The following is a 19,249-nucleotide window of genomic DNA, read 5'->3' as shown; positions in this document are numbered from 1 at the left end:
CAGGGATTTCACCATGATACCAATGGTGACTTTAAAACAGTTACTGAGTTTAATGGCTGTGATAGGAGAAAACTGAAGATGGATCAACAACATTGTAGTTACTCCACAATACTAACCTAAATGACAGAGTGAAAGGAAGGAAGCTTGTACAGCAGGGGTGTCAAACTCAATCCACAGAGAGCCGAGTGTCTGCAGGTTTTTAGTTTTCTCCTTTCAATTAAGACCTAGACAACCAGGTGAGGAGAGTTCCTTACTAATCAGTAACCTAGACAACCAGGTGAGGGGAGTTCCTTACTAATCAGTAACCTAGACAACCAGGTGAGGGGAGTTCCTTACTAATCAGTAACCTAGACAACCAGGTGAGGGGAGTTCCTTACTAATGATTTACCTTAATTTATCAATAAAGTACAACGGTGGAGCCAAAACCCACGGACACTCGGCCCTCTGTGGAATGAGTTTGATAAAAGTGCTGTACAGAATAAAAATATTCAAAAACATGCATCAAGTTTGCAATAAGGCACTAAAGTAAAACTGCAAAATACTAAGCACTATGTTTGAGGCAATTCCAACACATCATATCACTGAGTAACACTCTCCATATTTTCAAGCACAGTGGTGGCTGCATCATGTTATGGGTATGCTTATCATCAGCAAGGACTAGAGAGTTTTTTAGGATAAAATGAAAAGGAATAGAGCTAAGCACAGGCAAAATCCTAGAGGAAAACATGGTTCAGTCTGCTTTCCAACAGACACTGGGAGACAAATTCACCTTTCAGCAGAACAATAACCTTAAACACAAGGCCAAATATACACTGGAGTTGCTTACCAAGGTGACATTGAATGTTCCTGAGTGGCCTAGTTACAGTTTTGACTTAAATTGGCTTGAAAATCTATGGCAAGACTTGAAAATCTTGGTCTTGCCATGATAAACAACCAACTTGACAGAGCATGAAGCATTCTAAAAAAGAATGTGCAAATATTGTATAATCCAGGTATACAATGCTCTTAGAGACTTACCCAGAAAGACTCACAGCTGTAATCGCTGCCAAAGGTGATTCTAACATGAATTATAAACTGGGTGGTTCGAGCCCTGAATGCTGATTGGCTTGGCTGACAGCCGTGGTACAGTGCATTCGGAAAGTATTCAGACCTTTTGACTTTTTCCACATTTTGTTACGTTACAGCCTTATTCTAAAATGGATCAAAAAAAAATTCCCCCTCATCAATCTACATACAATACCAGAGCGAAAACAAAGCCATGAGGTCGAAGGAATTGTCCGTAGAGCTCCGAGACAGGATTGTGTCGAGGCACAGATCTGGGGAAGGGTACCAAAAAATGTCTGCAGCATAGAAGGTCCCCAAGAACACAGTGGCCTCCATAATTCTTAAATGGAAGAAGTTTGGAACCACCAAGACTCTTCCTAGAGCTGGCAGGACAGCCAAATTGAGCAATTGGGGGAGAAGGGCCTTGGTCAGTGAGGTGACCAAGAACCCGATGATCACTCTGACAGAGCTCCAGAGTGCCTCTGTGGAGATGGGAGAACCTTCCAGAAGGACACCATCTCTGCAGCACTCCACCAATCAGGCCTTTATGGTAGTGTGGTCAGACGGAAGCCACTCCTCAGTAAAAAGCACGACAGCCCCCTTGGAATTTGCCAAAACTCACCTAAAGGACTCTCAGACCACGAGAAACAAAATTCTCTGGCCTGAATGCCAAGCGTCACGTCTGGAGGAAATCTTGCACAATCCCTAAGGTGAAGCATGGTGGTGGCAGCATCATGCTGTGGGGATGTGTTTCAGCGGCAGGGACTAGGAGACTAGTCAGGATCGAGGGAAAGATGAACGGAGCAAAGTACAGAGAGAAAACCTCAGACTGGGGCAAAGGTTCACCTTCCAACAGGACAACGACCCTAAGCACACAGCCAAGACAACGCAGGAGTGGCTTCGGGACAAGTCCCTGAATGTCCTTGATTGCTCCAGCCAGAGCGTGGACTTGAACCAGTTTGAACATCTCTGGAGAGACCTGAAAATAGCTGTGCAGCAACGCACCCCATCCAACCTGACAGAGCTTGAGAGGATCTGCAGGGAAGAATGGGAGAAACTCCCCAAATACAGGTGTGCCAAGCTTGTAGTGTCATACCCATGAAGACTCAAGGCTGAAATCACTGCCAAAGGTGCTTCAACAAAGTACTGAGTTAAGGGTCTGAATACTTCACTTGAGCTACATTTCTGAGTCTCATAGCAAAGGGTCTGAATACTTATGTAAATAAGGTATTTCTGTTTTTTATTTGTAACACATTTGCAAAAATGTCTAAACCCTGTTTTTGCTTTGTCATTATGGGGTATTGTGTGTAGATTGATGAGGAAATAAAACTATTTAATACATTTTATAATAAAGCTGTAACATAACAAAATGTGGAAAAAGTCAAGGGGTCTGAATACTGTCCGAATGCACTGTACGTCAGACCGTATACCACGGGTATGACAAAACATTTATTTTTACTGCTCTAATTATGTTGGTAACAAGTTTATATTAGCAATAAGACACCTCAAGGGTTTGTGGTATATGGCCAATAAACCATGGCTAAGGGCTGTATCCAGGCACTCCACGTTGTGTAGTGCGAGAGAACAGCCCTTAGCCGTGGTATATTGGCCATATACCACACCTCCTCATGTATTATTGCTTAATTGACTCAGGGGTGTGAATAGTTATGTAAATGAGATATTTCAATACATTTGCAAACAGTTCTAAAATCATGTTTTCACTTTCTCGTTATGGTGTATTGTGTGTAGATATATTTAATCCATTTTCAATTCAGGCTGTAAGAAAAAATAAGAAACCTGCACACTGCAATGTAACCCTAACCCTAACCCTAACCCTAACCCTAACCCAATGCTCTTACTCTATTGCTGCTCTTTATTGAGCTTTACGTATCGGCCTCAAGGCCTTCGTCAGAGCATTTGTGTGTTTTTAATTTGCACCCTTATGTAGATATTGCTCCCCCCACACAGTCGAGGGAAAATAAACAAGTGTTACCAAATAAAATAATGTGCATTTCATAAGTATTCTAATAAAGTGTGTACCTTTAGAATTTTGAATTCAGGCTGTAACACAACAAAATGTGAAATAAGTCAAGGGGTATGAATACTTTGAGAAGGCACTGTAGTCCAATATTGTGGAAGGGGGGATTGGGGTTGCAGTGTATAAACTGAGCAGTATAATAAGACTCTGGTAGCAGCAGTTGTGATGTGTGTGTGTAGCATGAATGTATATATGTGTGTGTCTGTGTGGTTGTGTGCATGAGTGAGTGCATGTTTGCTAAGGAGCGGAGAATCAGAGCAGGTGGTCAGTCCAGTTCAAGTGTTCAGCAGTCTGATGGCTTGTAGATAGAAACTGTCTCTGAGCCTGTTGGTATCAGACCTCATGCTCCGATACTGTCTGCCCAAACACATACACTGTGTACATACATTACCAGTCAAAAGTTTGGACACACCTACTCATTAAAGGGTTTTTCTTTATTTTACTATTTTTTACATTGTAGAAAAATAGTGAAGACATCAAAACTATGAAATAACACAAATGGAATCATGTAGTAACCAAAAAAAGTGTTAAACAAATCAAAATATATTTTATATTTGAGATTCTTCAAATAGCCACCCTTTGCCTTGAGGACAGCTTTGCATACTCTTGGCATTCTCTCAACCAGCTTCATTAGGTAGTCACCTGGAATGCATTTCAATTAACAGGTGTGCCTTCTTAAAAGTTAATTTGTGGTATGCAGAAGATAGCCCTATTTGGTAAAAGACTAAGTCCATATTATGGCAAGATCAGCTCAAATAAGCAAAGAGAAACGACAGTCCATCATTACTTTACAACATGAAGGTCAGTCAATCCTGAAAATGTCAAGAACTTTGAAAGTTTCTTCAAATGCAGTCGCAAAAACCATCAAGCGCTATGATGAAACTGGCTCTCATGAGGACCGCCACAGGAAAGGAAGACCCAGAGCTACCTCTGCTGCAGAGGATAAGTTCATTAGAGTTACCAGCCTCAGAAATTGCAGCCCAAATAAATGCTTCACAGAGTTCAAGTAACAGACACATCTCAACATTAGCTGTTCAGAAGGGACTGTGTGAATCAGGCCTTCATGGTCAAATTGCTGCAAAGAAACCATACTAAAGGACACCAATAATAAGAAGAGACATGCTTGGGCCAAGAAACACGAGCAATGGACATTAGACCGTTGAAATCTGTCCTTTGGTCTGGAGTCCAAATTGGAGACCGCCGTGTCTTTGTGAGACGCAGTGTGGGTGAACGGATGATCTCCGCATGTGTATTTCCCACCGTAAAGCACGAAGGAGGAGGTGTTATGGTGTGGGGGTGCTTTGCTGGTGACACTGTCTGTGATTTATTTAGAATTCAAGGCACACTTAACCAGCATGGCTACCACAGCATTCTGCAGCATAGATAAGTAGGTAGATAGGTCATGTCCCTGTATCCTGCTGCTTACTGTACTGTATATGATGTGAATTACATTTCTCTCTCTTATTCTGTCCTTTTTCTCTCCCTGTCTCCCCCCATCTCTCTCTCCATCCCCATCTCTCCACCCATCTCTCTCTCCATCCCCATCTCTCTCTCCATCTCCCTCTCCATCCCCATCTCTCTCTCCACCCCATCTCTCTCTCCCCATCTCTCTCTCCCTAACACCCATCTCTCTCTCCATCCCCCCATCTCTCCCCATCTCTCTCTCCATCCCCCCATCTCCCCCATCTCTCCCCCATCTCTCTCTCCATCCCCCCATCTCTCTCTCCATCCCCCATCTCTCCCATATCTCCCTCCATCCCCCCATCTCTCCCCTATCTCTCTCTCTCCATCCCCCCATCTCTCCCCCATATCTCTCTCCATCCCCCATCTCTACCCCATCTCTCTCTCCATCCCCCCATATCTCCCCATCTCTCTCTCTATCCCCCATCTCTACCCCATCTCTCTCTCCATCCCCCATCTCTCTCTCCATCCCCCCATCTCTCCCCATCTCTCTCTCCATCCCCCATATCTCCCCCATCTCTCTCTCTATCCCCCCATATCTCCCCCATCTCTCTCTCTATCCCCCCATCTCTACCCCATCTCTCTCTCATCCCCCATCGCTCTCTCCATCCCCCCATCTCTCCCCCGTCTCTCTCTCCATCCCCATCATCTCCCCCATCTCCCCATCTCTCTTTCCATCCCCCCATCTCTCTCTCCATCCCCCCATCCCCCATCCCCCATCTCTCTCTCATCCCCCCATCTCTCCCCCATCTCTCTCTCCATCCCCCCATATCTCCCCCATCTCTCTCTCTATCCCCCCATCTCTCCCCCATATCTCTCTCCATCCCCATCTCTCTCTCCATCCCCCATCTCTCTCTCCATCCCCCCCATCTCTCTCTCCATCTTTCTCCCTCTCCTTTTTCCTCCTTCTCCCCTTCCTCTCCTCTCCCTAGCGGTCCCCTTCCCCCTGAGCCACAGGCTCTCCATGAAGGAGGTGTTTGACTGTGAGGGGAAGCCCAGAGTAGACCTGCTCAAAGCCCACCTCACCAAGGAGGGCCGCCTGGAGGAGGTGGTGGCCCTACGCGTCATCAATGAGGGAGCCGCCATTCTGCGCCAGGAGAGGACCATGCTGGATATAGAGGCCCCAGTCACAGGTGAGGATGAGGGGGAGGGGACAAGGGAAGAGATGAAAGGAAAGAGGACAGGTGAGGGGAAGGAGAAAAAGACAGGGAAGAAGATTGAGATCCAGAGAGAGAAAGGAAGAGACTTGTGTAGCTGCATGTAGCCTACGTTATAGACACCCAGCTACTGGCTAGCTTTCTGCCTGTAGCCTACGTTATAGACACCCAGCTACTGGCTAGCTTTCTGCCTGTAGCCTACATTATAGACACCCAGCTACTGGCTAGCTTTCTGCCTGTAGCCTACGTTATAGACACCCAGCTACTGGCTAGCTTTCTGCCTGTAGCCTACGTTAAAGACACCCAGCTACTGGCTCGCTTTCTGCCTGTAGCCTACGTTATAGACACCCAGCTACTGGCTAGCTTTCTGCCTGTAGCCTACGTTATAGACACCCAGCTAATGGCTAGCTTTCTGCCTGTAGCCTACTTTATAGACACCCAGCTACTGGCTCGCTTTCTGCCTGTAGCCTACGTTATAGACACCCAGCTACTGGCTAGCTTTCTGCCTGTAGCCTACGTTATAGACACCCAGCTACTGGCTAGCTTTCTGCCTGTAGCCTACATTAAAGACACCCAGCTACTGGCTACCTTTCTGCCTGTAGCCTACGTTATAGACACCCAGCTACTGGCTAACTTTCTGCCTGTAGCCTACGTTATAGACACCCAGCTACTGGCTAGCTTTCTGCCTGTAGCCTACGTTATAGACACCCAGCTACTGGCTAGCTTTCTGCCTGTAGCCTACATTAAAGACACCAAGCTACTGGCTAGCTTTGGTGTGTGTCTTTCTCCATGCTAATGGTATCTGTATGATAATATGACTGTAAGTCGCTTTGGATAAAAGCGTCTGCTAAATGGCATATTATTATTATTATTATTATTATTATAATTCCATGACCACACACATCCCACACTCACAGTGAGAGAAGAGAAGGTAGCTACCTAGCTACTGTAGGGTTTTCAGCTAAAATACTGCTAGTCCCTAGAGAGAAGAGATGGTAGGCAGGCTACTGGCAGGCTACTGGCAGGCTACTGGCAGGCTACTGGCAGGCTACTGGCAGGCTACTGGCAGGCTAAAGAGACACACACACACATAGCAGCCATCACGCTTCATCTCTCTAACGCTTTATGCTGTTTGTTCTGTAAGAACATATTACAGACAGTAAGGAGAGAGTGAAGTGGGGGTAGTGCCACTGTCAGAGTAGGGCTTTTTTTATTTGACAGTTGACATTTACTGTACTTGAAAGAGAAGAGAAAGGGTTGTTGGTTACCTTTCTGCTTTGTTGTCACTTTCAGAGACTGTTTGGAAATACATGCAGGTTGTCATCTATTGTAAGAGGGACAGTAAAACAAGATACAACTAAAGTAATAGGAATGTGATTCTGTAGTACTGCGGTTGTCTGTTTGTTTAACATTGTTGTGTTTGAGGTTGTATGCTAGTCTAACCGTAGAGACCCTTTTAATTACTAGAATGATTTGAATTCCTAATTCTATGAGTGTAACATTGTTGTAACGCTGTGTTTCAGTGTGTGGAGACATCCACGGTCAGTTCTTTGACCTGATGAAGCTGTTTGAGGTGGGCGGTTCCCCCGCGACAACACGCTACCTCTTCCTAGGGGACTACGTGGACCGGGGCTACTTCAGTATCGAGGTGAGGGCATACTAACGTACCTAGTACACACTACCTAGTGCACACTAGTCCACACTACACTCTTAGAAAAAAGGGTTCCAAAACGGTACTTTGGCTGTCCCCATAGGAGAACCCTTTTTGGTTCCAGGTAGAACCCTCTGAAGAAAGTGTTCTACATGGAACCCAAAAGGGTTCTACATGGAACCAAAAATGGTAATTCAAAGGGTTATCCTATGGGGACAGCCGAATAACCCTTTAAGGTACCTAGATAGCACCTTTTTTTCTAAGAGTGTACAGTGCAAGCCATATCTCAGACTGCCCATCTTAATCTTTTCTTTTTATTGGCCAGTCTGAGATATGTTTTTTTCTTTGCAACTCTGCCTAGAAGGTCAGCATCCCGGAGTCGCCTCTTCACTGTTGATGTTGAGACTGGTGTTTTGCGGGTACTATTTAATGAAGCTGCCAGTTGAGGACCTTTGAGGCGTCTGTTTCTCAAACTAGACACTCTAATGTATTTGTCCTCTTGCTAAGTTGTGCACCGGGGCCTCCCACTCCTCTTTCTATTCTGGTTAGAGCCAGTTTGCGCTGTTCTGTGAAGGGAGTAGTACACAGTGTTGTACGAGATCTTCAGTTTCTTGGCAATTCCTCGCATGGAATAGCCTTCATTTCTCAGAACAAGAATAGACTGACGAGTTTCAGAAGAAAGTTATTTGTTTCTGGCCATTTTGAGCCTGTAATCGAACCCACAATTGCTGATGCTCCAGATACTCAACTAGTCTCAAGAAGGCAAGTTTTATTGCTTCTTTAATCAGCACAACAGTTTTCAGCAGTGCTAACATAATTGCAAAAGGGTTTTCTAATGATCAATTAGCCTTTTCAAATGATAAACTTGGATTAGCAAACACAACGTGCCATTGGAACACAGGACTGATGGTTGCTGATAATGGGCCTCTGTAAGCCTATGTAAATATTCCATAAAAAATCTGCCGTTTCCAGCTACAATAGTCATTTACAACATTAACAATGCCTACACTGTATTTCTGATCAATTTGATGTTATTTTAATGGACAAAAAAAATGCTTTTCTTTCGAAAACAAGGACATTTCTAAGTGACCCCAAACTTTGAACGGTAGTGTACATATTACCTCAATTACCTCGACTAACCGGTGCCCCCGCACATTGACTCTGTACTGGTACCCCCTGTATATAGCCTCCCTACTGTTATTTTATTTTAACTATTTGTTATTTTTATTTTTTACTTATCTATTTTTTACTTTACACTTTTTGTCTTAAAACTGCATTGTTGGTTAAGGGCTTTTAAGTAAGCATTTTGCTTATTCGGCGCATGTGGCAAATAAAATTTGATTTGATTTGATTACATACTCGAGTCTTGGGTATGACGCTACAAGCTTGGCACACCTGTATTTGGGGAGTTTCTCCCAATCTTCTCTGCAGATCCTCTTAAGCTCTGTCAGGTTGGATGGGGAGCGTTTTTTCACAGTTATTTTCAGATCTCTCCAGAGATGTTCGATCGGGTTCAAGTCCAGGCTCTGGCTAGGCTTCTCAAGGACATTCAGAGACTTGTCCCGAAGCCACTCCTGCGTTGTTTTGGCTGTATGCTTAGGGTCGTTGTCCTGTTGGAAGGTGAACCTTCATCCCCAGTCTGAGGTCCTGAGCGCTCTGTCAGAGTGACCATCGCGTTTTTGGTCACCTCCCTGACCAAGGCCCTTCTACCTTGATTGCTCAGTTTGGCCAGGTGGCCAGCTCTAGGAAGAGTCTTGGTGGTTCCAAACTTCTTCCATTTAAGAATGATGGAGGCCACTGTGTTCTTGGGTACCTTCAATGCTGCAGACATTTATTGGTACCCTTCCCCAGATCTGTGCCTCGACACAATCCTGTCTTGGAGCTCTACAGACAATTCCTTCGACCTCATGGCTTGGTTTTTGCTCTGACATGCACTGTCAACTGTGGGACCATATGTAGACAGCTGTGTGCCTTTCCAAATCATGTCCAATCAATTGAATTTACCACAGGTGGACTCCAATCAAGTTTTAGAACCATCTCAAGGATGATCAATGGAAACAGCTCAATTTTGAGTCTCATAGCAAAGGGTCTGAATACTTATGGAAATAAGGTACAGTTGAAGTCGGAAGTTTACATACACTTAGGTTGGAGTCATTAAAACTTGTTTTTCAACCACTCCACAAATGTCTTGTTAACAAACTATAGTTTTGGCAAGTCGGTTAGGACATTTACTTTGTGCATGACACAAGTAATTTGTCCAACAATTGTTAACAGACAGATTATTATTTCACTTATAATTCACTGTTTCACAATTCCAGTGGGTCAGAAGTTTACATACATTAAGTTGATGATGTCATGGCTTTAGAAGCTTCTGATAGGCTCATTGACATAATTTGAGTCAATTGGAGGTGTACCTGTGGATGTATTTCAAGGCCTACCTTCAAACTCAGTGCCTCTTTGCTTGACATCGTGGGAAAATCAAAAGAAATCAGCCAAGACCTCAGAATAAAAATTGTAGACCTCCACAATTTCCAAATGCCTGAAGGTACCACGTTCTGTACAAACAATAGTACGCAAGTATAAACACCATGGGACCACACAGCCGTCATACCGCTCAGGAAGGAGACGTGTTCTTTCAAAGCACATCAAGTGAGTAGCTAGCTGGTAATGTTTTCCTCTGAGCCGTACTGTTCCTGACGGATCTTTCTGTGTTCTCTCTCTCTCTCAGTGTGTGTTGTATCTGTGGTCGTTGAAAATCCTCTACCCAAAGACGTTATTTCTTCTACGGGGAAACCATGAATGTAGACACTTGACAGAATATTTCACTTTCAAAACAGAATGTGAGTATCTGTGTTCTCTCCTCTTCCTGTATCCTCCTTTATTCCACCATTTATCCCCCTCCCTTCATACTATCATCCTGTTCCACTCTCTATCCTCTCTCTCTCTTGCTCTCACACTCTTTCATCTCTCTCCTTTCTATGTAGTTCCATCTCTCTCGCTCCTTTCTCATCCAAGGCTCATTCCATCCTCTCCATCCATCCTCGATCCCTCTCTCCCTCTCTCCTCCCATCCTCCCCTCTCTCTCCTCTGGTTTTGGATCACAGTGGCCCATCAGAGAACAAATTACTAGTAGGAAATTAATTTGGCCTTAATGATTGGCCCAGGGACGTAGTCTGCTGTGTGTGATTGGCCAGAGGACGAGGAGCCTAATTTCCCCTGATGCTTATGGCGAATAGTGGTCGCCCTCAATTACCATCGGCTGTGTGTGTGTGTGTGTGTGTGTGTGTGTGTGTGTGTGTATGTGTGAGAGAGGCTGGTGAACTGGTATTAATGAGCTCTCTCCACACTAGGCAGATGGAGAAGTTGACAGACACACTCACAAAAACACACACACACACACGTACACACACACACACACACAACCCCTAACACCTACATTTAACTCCCAACCCCTAATCCTAATTTTAACCATAACCCTAATTCTAACCCTAACCATAACCCTAAGCCTAAAATAGCCTTTTTACAAGTTATGACCGGCAAAATGTCCTCACTTCTCTGAATTTTGGTTGGTTTACTATTCTTGTGAGGACTTCTGCTACTCACAAATATAGTCAAACATGTACACACCCACACACACACACAAACACATACACAGAATGTACACACACATACACAAATGTACACACACATTGACACATACACAGCATAGTTTGGCTACTGCCCTATAGTCCTTGGATACTTCACTATGGTGTTTTGATTTAATTTCTCTCTCTCTCTCTCTCTCTCTCTCTCTCTCTCTCTCTCTCTCTCTCTCTGTGTGTGTCCCCCACTCCTTTCTCGCTCCCCCCCTCTCTCTCGCTCTCTCTGTGTCCCCCACTCCTTTCTCGCTCTCCCCCACCCTCTCTCTCTCTCTCTGTGTCCCCCACTCCTTTCTCGCTCCCCCCCCTCTCTCTCTCTCTCTCTGTGTCCCCCACTCCTTTCTCACTCTCCCCCACCCTCTCGCTCGCTCTCTGCCCCCCTCCTCTCTCTCCCCTCCTCAGGTAAGATCAAGTACTCTGAGCAGGTGTATGACTCGTGTATGGATGCGTTTGACTGCTTGCCGCTGGCTGCTCTGATGAACCAGCAGTTCCTGTGTGTCCATGGAGGGCTCTCGCCAGAGATCCACACGCTCGACGACATCAAAAAGGTTCAGACACAACGCCCACTGTACTGGATATGTTTTTTTTTATAACACACACAATTCCTCGTATTTTCCTGTTAATGCCCTGGTTTCCATGGCGATTCAACCCTGGTTTTGACTCCACTTCCTGTACAGTACATGCTGTTGTTTCCAAGACGACATCTCTCTCTCTCTCTCTCTCTCTCTCTCTCTCTCTCTCTCTCTCTCTCTCTCTCTCTCTCTCTCATATTGACTGCTCTCTCTCTCTCTATCATATTGACTGCGCTCTCTCTCTCTCTCTCTCTCTCTCTCCCTCGCTCTCTCAATTTCAATTCAAAGGGCTTCATTGGCATGGGAAACCAAAGCAAGTGAAATAGATAATAAACAAAAGTGAAATAAACAATCAAATTCAAATGTCATATTATTGGCTGTTGTAACGATGTGCAAATAGTTACAAAAAGTACAAAAGGAAAAATAAATCAACATAAATATGGGTTGTATTTACAATGGTGTTTGTTCAAATCAAATCAAATCAAATGTTATTGGCCACATGCGCCAAATACAACAGGTGCAGACATTACAGTGAAATGCTTACTTACAGCCCTTAACCAACAGTGCATTTATTTTTAATAAAAAAGTAAAATAAAACAACAACAAAAAAGTGTTGAGGAAAAAAAGAGCTGAAGTAAAATAAAATAACAGTAGGGAGGCTATATATACAGGGGGGTACCGGTGCAGAGTCAATGTGCGGGGGCACCGGCTAGTTGAGGTAGTTGAAGTAATATGTACATGTGGGTAGAGTTAAAGTGACTATGCATAAATAATGAACAGAGTAGCAGCAGCGTAAAAAGATGGGGTGGGGGGTGGGGGTGGGGGGGGCAGTGCAAATAGTCCAGGTAGCCATGATTAGCTGTTCAGGAGTCTTATGGCTTGGGGGTAGAAGCTGTTGAGAAGTCTTTTGGACCTAGACTTGGCACTCCGGTACCGCTTGCCGTGCGGTAGCTGAGAGAACAGTCTATGACTAGGGTGGCTGGAGTCTTTGACAATTTTGAGGGCCTTCCTCTGACACCGCCTGGTATAGAGGTCCTGGATGGCAGGAAGCTTGGCCCCAGTGATGTACTGGGCCGTACGCACTACCCTCTGTAGTGCCTTGCGGTCGGAGGCCAAGCAGTTGCCATACCAGGCGGTGATGCAACCAGTCAAGATGCTCTCGATGGTGCAGCTGTAGAATTTTTTGAGGATCTGAGGACCCATGCCAAATCTTTTCAGTCTCCTGAGGGGGAATAGGCTTTGTTGTGCCCTCTTCACGACTGTCTTGGTGTGTTTGGACCATGATAGTTCGTTGGTGATGTGGACACCAAGGAACTTGAAGCTCTCAACCTGCTCCACTACAGCCCTGTCGATGAGAATGGGGGTGTGCGCGGTCCTCTTCTTTTTCCTGTAGTCCACAATCATCTCCTTTGTATTGATCACGTTGAGGGAGAGGTTGTTGTCCTGGCACCACACGGCCAGGTCTCTGACCTCCTCCCTATAGGCTGTCTCGTCATTGTCGGTGATCAGGCCTACCACTGTTGTGTCATCGGCAAACTTAATGATGGTGTTGGAGTCGTGCCTGGCCATGCAGTCATGAGTGAACAGGGAGTACAGGAGGGGACTGAGCATGCACCCCTGAGGGGCCCCCGTGTTGAGGATCAGCGTGGCAGATGTGTTGTTACCTACCCTTACCACCTGGGGGCAGCCCGTCAGGAAGTCCAGGATCCAGTTGCAGAGGGAGATGTTTAGTCCCAGGGTTCTTAGCTTAGTGATGAGCTTTGAGGGCACTATGGTGTTGAACGCTGAGCTGTAGTCAATGAATAGCATTCTCACATAGGTGTTCCTTTTGTCCAGGTCTGAAAGGGCAGTGTGGAGCGCAATAGAGATTGCATCATCTGTGGATCCGTTGGGGTGGTATGCAAATTGGAGTGGGTCTAGGGTTTCTGGGATAATGGTGTTGATGTGAGCCATGACCAGCCTTTCAAAGCACTTCATGTCTACAGACGTGAGTGCTACGGGTCGGTAGTCAGTTAGGCAGGTTACCTTAGTGTCCTTGGGCACAGGAACTATGGTGGTCTGCTTGAAACATGTTGGTATTATAGACTCAGACAGGGAGAGGTTTAAAATGTAAGCGAAGACACTTGCCAGTTGGTCAGCGCATGCTCTGAGTACACGTCCTGGTAATCCGTCTGGCCCTGTGGCCTTGTGAATGTTAACCTGTTTAAAGGTCTTACTCACATCTGCTATGGAGAGCATGATCACACAGGTCATCCGGAACAGCTGATGTCCACATGCATGTTTCAGTGTTACTTGCCTCGAAGCGAGCATAGAAGTAATTTAGCTCGTCTGGTAGCCTCGTGTCACTGGGCAGCTCGCGGCTGTGCTTCCCTTTGTAGTCTGTAATAGTTTGCAAGCCCTGCCAAATCCGACGAGCGTCGGAGCCGGTGTAGTACGATTCAATCTTAGTCCTGTATTGACGCTTTCCCTGTTTGATGGTTCGTCGGAGGGCATAGCGGGATTTCATATAAGCTTCCGGGTTAGAGTCACACACACACACTGAAAGCAGCAGCTCTACCCTTTAGCTCAGTGCGGATGTTGCCAGGGGAATCCAGGTGAAAACTATGATCCCTTATTGATGTCACCTGTTAAATACACTTCAATCAGTGTAGATTAAGGGGAGGAGACAGGTTAAAGAAGGATTTTTAAGCCTTCAGACAATTGAGACATGGATTGTGTATGTGTGCCATTCAGAGGGTGAATAGGCAAGACAAAATATGAAGTGCCTTTGAACAGGGTATGGTAGTAGGTGCCGGGCACACTGGTTTGAATGTGTCAGGAACTGCAACGCTGCTGGGTTTTTCACGCTCAACAGTTTCCCGTGTGTATCAAGAATGGTCCACCACCCAAAGGACATCCAGCCAACTTCACACAACTGTGATAAGTTGGCTGGATGTCAACATGGGCCAATTTCCCTGTGGAACGCTTTTGACACCTTTTAGAGTCCGGAGGGCGGGGGGTGCAACTCAATATTAGGAAGGTGTTCTTAATGTTTGGTCAGATATCTGGTGTGTTGTCATTGTCTCTATAATCCAGTTGGACAGGTTCAAGGAACCTCCAGCGTTCGGGCCCATGTGTGACCTGCTGTGGGCCGACCCACTGGAGGACTTTGGAAACGAGAAGACGCAAGAATACTTCGGCCACAACACAGTCAGGGGCTGCTCCTACTTCTACAGGTAAACACAGAGAGACGCTAACATGGCAACGCACATACGCAGGCACACACAGGCACACACACACACACACACACACTTCTAAGACAGGTGAGAACCAGTGTGATCTGTTGGTGTGATGTACAGGAGAAAGGTGAGATGGAGGATGTGAAACGTGTTGTACTACAAGCTGCTTCAGAGATCCAACAACCAAAGAATAATTGGGATTTGTGGAACAGCTGTAATTTTGCCCAGTTATCTCACAGATCCACACACACAGTTTCAGCGTTAAACCATATCCCACAATCCTTAGGGAGACTGCACCGTTCTGTTTCCATGACGACTGGCTACTACTGCCAGATTGGGGAGTGATATTAAGATACAGTGAGGTAAAGAGAGAGAGGGGGAGTGAGGGAGAAAAAATAGATTAATCAAATGTGAGACCAGAGGAATGGAGTGATGGATAGTTGAGACTGTTGTCATAGTATCGTGCTATACAATATGGAGCCCACACCACAGTCTACTGTGAGAAAAATACACTGCCCTCCTACTAGATCTGGTTCTGCTGTTCATTAGGGGCTCAATGATGACCCCTGGTGGTCATTCAATGTGAGCTGTTTCAAAGTAGACCTACCATCTGATATAATGTAGGGGTGTTCAAAATACAATCTCTCTCGCTCTCTCTCTCTCTCTCTCTCTCTCTAGTTACCCTGCGGTGTGTGAGTTTTTACAGACCAACAACTTGTTGTCCGTCATCAGAGCACATGAAGCGCAAGATTCTGGGTAAGAGAAGCCCCACTTCTTCTTTGGTTATTGACAAACACTGTACACCCCAGTGTGTGTTGATTGATCCGGGGGTGGGGATGTGGGTTAAGTGTTTTTTTGGGGGGGGGATTGGGGTTGTTATGTCAACACAAACAGTTCAGTCAACCAATACAGCAGCGCAAGTTTTCATAATCAAATCAGTCCATTTATAGACAGTTATCCATAGTCAAGACTAACCTTAACCAAACAACAACCATATATTTAACCCTACACCCCTTACAGGTGAACCCCAATCTATGCAATCCTAACGTATCCCAATCCCTTGACCGTTTCCCTGTTCAGGTACCGGATGTACAGAAAGAGTCAGACTACAGGCTTCCCCTCCCTCATCACCATCTTCTCAGCACCTAACTACCTGGACGTCTACAACAACAAAGGTCAGACATGCACACGCACACACAGACAGACAGACAGACACACACCAGTAGGCTATCAGTGTGTAACAGGCCGCCAGCTCTCATCCTCTCATAGCGGCGGTGCTGAAGTATGAGACAACGTAGATGAACAATCCGTCAGTTCAACTGTCCTCATCCCTACTCTGGCTGCCCAACTTCATGGACTCACCTGTTCCCTCCCTTTCACCTCTTCATTCTTCAACCTGGTCCCTGCCCTTCGTTGGAGAGAAAGGTGGGAAAAACGACTACATGTATTACAAACACCAAAAGAAACGGATTGTCTCCCACTCTGAATATGTTCTCTCTCTTATTTTTTTTCTCTCTCTCTCTCTCTCTCTCTCTCTCTCTCTCTCTCTCTCTCTCTCTCTCTCTCTCACACTAACTCTCTCTCACACTAACTCTCTCTCACACTAACTCTCTCTCTCTCTCTCTTATTCTCTCTCTCTCTCTCTTATTCTCTCTCTCTTTCTCTCTCTCTCTCTTCTCTCTCTCTTTCTCTCTCTCTCACTAACTCTCTCTCACTAACTCTCTCACTCTCTCACTCTTATTCTCTCTCTCTTTCTCTCTCTCACTAACTCTCTCTCACTAACTCTCTCTCTCTCACTCTCTCACACTAACTCTCTCTCTCTCTCTCACTCTCTCACACTAACTCTCTCTCTCTCTCTTTCTCTCACACTAACTCTCTCTCTCTCTCTCTCTCTCTCACTAACTCTCTCTTTCACACTAACTCTCTCTTTCACACTAACTCTCTCTTTCTCACTAACTCTCTCTTTCACACTAACTCTCTCACTCACACTAACTCTCTCTCACTCACACTAACTCTCTCTCACTCACACTAACTCTCTCTCACTCACACTAACTCTCTCTCACTCACACTAACTCTCTCTCACACTAACTCTCTCTCACACTAACTCTCTCTCTCACTAACTCTCTCTCTCACTAACTCTCTCTCTCACTAACTCTCTCTCACACTAACTCTCTCACACTAACTCTCTCAAACTAACTCTCTCTCTCTCACTATCTCTCTCTCACTATTTCTCTCTCACTAACTCTCTTATTCTCTCCCTCTCTCACTAACTCTCTCTCTCACTCTCTCTGACTCACTCTCTCTGAGTCTCTCGGTATGTGTCTCTAATATGGTCATACATTTGGCAGGAGGTTAGGAAGTGCAGCTCAGTTTCCACATAATTTTGTGGGCAGTGGGCACATAGCCTGTCTTCTCTTGAGAGCCAGGTCTGGCTATGGCGGCCTCTCTCAATAGCAGGGCTATAGTCACTGAGTCTGTACATAGTCAGAGCTTTCCTTAATTTAGGGTCAGTCACAGTGGTCAGGTATTCTGCCACTGTGTACTCTCTGTTTAGGGCCAGATAGCATTCTAGTTTGCTCTGTTTTTTTTGTGTTAATTCTTTCCAATGTGTCAAGTAATATCTTTTTTGTTTTCTCATGATATTGACTGTGCCCCCTCGCTCTCTCTCTCTCTCTCTCTCTCTCTCTCTCTCATATTGACTGTGCCCCCCCCCCCCCCCCCCCCCCTCTCTCTCTCTGTCACTCTCTCCCTCTCCACAGTGACAGAGATGCTGGTGAATGTTCTCAGTATCTGTTCAGATGATGAACTAATGGAGAATGATGGAGAGGAAGAGGTCTATGATGGTAATCATATCTTTATAAATAGATACACATGGGAAGACCTGCTACATCTCAAATGGGACCTTACTCCCAATATAGGGAACAAGGTGCCATTTGGCACACAGACACGTTGATTGTTTCCATTATTATGTCAATTCAACCTTCCCTTTCACTTCCTTGTTATTGGTGTCCTTTGTTTTACTCCTCTGTGATTGGTTCCCTCCAGCCAATGCAGCGGCAGCTAGGAAAGAGGTGATCAGGAACAAGATCCGTGCCATAGGGAAGATGGCCAAAATGTTCCAAGTTTTACGGTGATTGACCTTCAGTGTGTGTGTATGTATGTGTGTGTGTGTGTGTGTGTGTGAATGTGTGCAGAAGCATGTGAGAGTGTGTATGCTAGTGTGTGTGCGTTTTCTAATCCTCTATGCGTGTGTGTGTGTGTGTTTTAGGGAGGAGAGTGAGAATGTTTTAACCCTGAAGGGACTGACACCCACTGGCATGCTGCCCAGCGGAGTTCTGTCAGGAGGCAAGCAGACTCTGCAGAGTGGTGAGTACAAACACACACCTCCACACACACACACCTCCACACACACACACACACACACACACACCCCTCCACACACGGGCAAACAAGCACACACACACATTCCCACTTTCTCACACACATTTGCATACACACACTATCTATGTGTGTTTCCCCCTCTCTCTTATACTCCCTTTCCTTTCTCTCTCACTCTCTCTCACACATACACACACACACACACACATACGCTGTCTGTCTCTCTCTCTCTCTCTCTCTCACACACACACACGCTGTCTCTGTCTCGCTCGCTCTCTCTCTCTCTCCTCTCTCTCTCTCTCTCTCTCTCACACACACATACGCTGTCTCTGTCTCGCTCTCTCTCTCTCTCTCTCTCTCTCTCTCTCTCTCTCTCTCTCTCTCTCTCTCTCTCTCTCTCTCTCTCTCTGTATTCCATGTTCGTTCTGTCAATCACTCCGTCACTCCATGTCACCCTCACCTCACTACTGCTGATAGTACTAATAGCCTGGTATATATATGTGTGTGTTTGTGTATGTGTGTGAGCTAACGATAGCTACCGAACATGCTAACACCAGACACCCTCTGCACTGAAGGCTGCAGTGCCGCTGTGAGGGTTTTGCATGAATAACCCTCACCCTCCTCTCTCTTTCTCTCACTCTCACTCCCTCTCTCTTTCTCTCTTTCTCTCCATCCTCAGCTACCATTGAGGCCATTGAAGCCATCGATCCTGTTGAGGACTCAGAAGGTAAATTCCACTCATGCACCGACAATGAGTGTAAGCGAGTGTGTGAGAGAATGAAAGAGGTAGAGAAAGATGGGGATGAGGCATGGCGACCCATCTACGCCATACACTTACCCACAATGCATTGAGCTCTTCTAACAGCACTGCTCATGGTGACTCTGCTCTTATTCCTTCTCTCCACACACACTTCCCCCAGACACACATACACACACACACACTTCCCCCAGACACACACACACACACACACACTTCCCCCAGACACACACACACTTCCCCCAGACACACACACACACACACTTCCCCCAGACACACACACACACACACACTTCCCCCAGACACACACACACACACACTTCCCCCAGACACAC

General features: G+C 45.7%; 1 pseudogene across 1 annotated transcript in view; it reads left to right on the top strand.

Moving 5' to 3' along the window:
• Positions 1 to 19,249, top strand: part of LOC311107804 (protein phosphatase 3 catalytic subunit alpha-like) — a 42,917-nt pseudogene that overhangs the window by 6,155 nt on the left and 17,513 nt on the right. Inside the window, exons 2-13 of the transcript XR_014615883.1 lie at positions 5,476 to 5,676; positions 7,224 to 7,348; positions 10,080 to 10,191; positions 11,392 to 11,537; positions 14,637 to 14,776; positions 15,458 to 15,535; positions 15,860 to 15,954; positions 16,049 to 16,204; positions 17,539 to 17,622; positions 17,825 to 17,909; positions 18,048 to 18,145; positions 18,837 to 18,884. The product of XR_014615883.1 is annotated as a protein phosphatase 3 catalytic subunit alpha-like (transcript). The remainder of the gene's footprint in view (positions 1 to 5,475; positions 5,677 to 7,223; positions 7,349 to 10,079; positions 10,192 to 11,391; positions 11,538 to 14,636; positions 14,777 to 15,457; positions 15,536 to 15,859; positions 15,955 to 16,048; positions 16,205 to 17,538; positions 17,623 to 17,824; positions 17,910 to 18,047; positions 18,146 to 18,836; positions 18,885 to 19,249) is intronic.

Source organism: Coregonus lavaretus (genome assembly GCF_964263955.1).
Source record: "Coregonus lavaretus genome assembly, chromosome: 32".
NCBI classification, from domain to species: Eukaryota; Metazoa; Chordata; class Actinopteri; order Salmoniformes; family Salmonidae; genus Coregonus; species Coregonus lavaretus.
This window is presented reverse-complemented; position numbering and strand designations above follow the sequence as displayed.